This window comes from Bison bison, unplaced genomic scaffold (assembly GCF_000754665.1).
Source record: "Bison bison bison isolate TAMUID 2011002044 unplaced genomic scaffold, Bison_UMD1.0 scf7180017864334, whole genome shotgun sequence".
Taxonomy (NCBI): domain Eukaryota; kingdom Metazoa; phylum Chordata; class Mammalia; order Artiodactyla; family Bovidae; genus Bison; species Bison bison.
This window is the reverse complement of record NW_011494906.1, coordinates 594,423-595,953: the sequence shown is the minus strand read 5'-3', so window position 1 is coordinate 595,953 and position 1,531 is coordinate 594,423.

Below are 1,531 nucleotides of genomic sequence, written 5' to 3'. Positions count from 1 at the left end.
TTCTGCTCATCAAGTCTCTTAAACCAGGGTTGGCCGACTCAGATGCCCACGAGGGCAGTGATGTGAACGAGTGGGGTGGGCTAGATGTCGGCAGCCCTGAGCTCCGGTCCTCAGCGAAGTGCAGAGCGCATGTCCAGTCACCAGGGCCGCTCAGCACCAGCTGGCGTTGCCATGGGGATATGCAGGCTCGGGGTTGCCAGATCCTCAGATATTTTAAAAATAGCTTGAAATCTGGACTTCTGTGCGAAAATTTCCAATTGTGTAGGCGACCCCTCCTCCCACCTTCTGGGATCCCTTTGTCTTTTCTGCTTCTACCACCCATATCAGCCGCAAACTCCATCAAGTGATGCCTTGGAGAAGAAGGTAGGATTTCCTTGGGTTTGTTCTCACACCTCCTCCTTGCTGGCCCTCGGGATTGGGTGAGCAGGGCCTTCTGGAGTTTGTTCATTTGACAAACGTTTACCTAGAGCCAGCTTTGGGCTGGGTCTTGTGCAGAAAGGTGTTGAAGATGAGAAGAAATAAAGATGACACAGAGCATCACAGATCCACATTCCGGGGGCAGGGCTCACAGACCCCTGGAGGGAGAGTGGAGGCATCCATGGAGCCCATGCCAGGGTTCCGGCACCCTGAGGACAACAGCCCACAGGCTTGCCAGCTGAGCCTCACATCAGAGCCACGTGGTTCCCTCTTTGTAATTACCCATTGTGGGTGGGCTGGGTACCATACTGCACTCATTCTCTTTCAGCGTCTCTTGTTTTTGGCTGTACCATGCAGGAACATTTTTCCTGACCAGGGATTATAATCCGTGGCTCCAGCAGGGGAAACGCAAGAGTCCTAACCACTGGGCTGCCAGGAAAGGCCTTCTTTCAGCAAGTTTATACTCGCTGTCCCCAAGGCTAGCTCCTCCCTAGCTCCTCAAGTGTCACCTCCTTGAGGCCTTCCAGGACCATGTTGCCTGAAGTAGCATCCTTAACTCTACTGACACCTGCTCTGCCTGGCTTTATGCTCTTTGTAGCATTTATCACTGCCTGAGTCATGGGCTGGCTTATTATTTATCTCTCCTGACCCTAAACGTGAGGCCAGGAGGGCAGGGCCTGACTCAGACATATTTTCTGCTGACTGGGCTTACGGTAGGAGCTCACTGAGTTCTGGTTCAGAAGATGCATTCTGTCCACGAGTCCCCAATCTCTTTTCAGGAAGCAGTCTTAGCAGAGGTCATGTGCAGGCCTGGATCCCTCTTGCTGGGCCTCAGTCTCCTCGTCTACAAAATGGGCACAATGATAATGTTTCCTACCATCCGGGCTACTGAGGAGGGTGGGTGCCTGCATTGCTGTGATGTGGTAAGCCCAAACGAACCTTGTCACAGGGCATGGTGCCCCCTGGTCCTGCTGGGAGCTTGGAGCCCATCTCAAACCTCCCCTCCCCCATGGAGCAGTACTTTATTCTGCCCGCCTTCTTTTCTGCCCACAAGCCTCACACAGGCCTGCTCTGCAGTTGGTCTCCCTCAATTTGGCAGAAGAGCTGAGCAAAA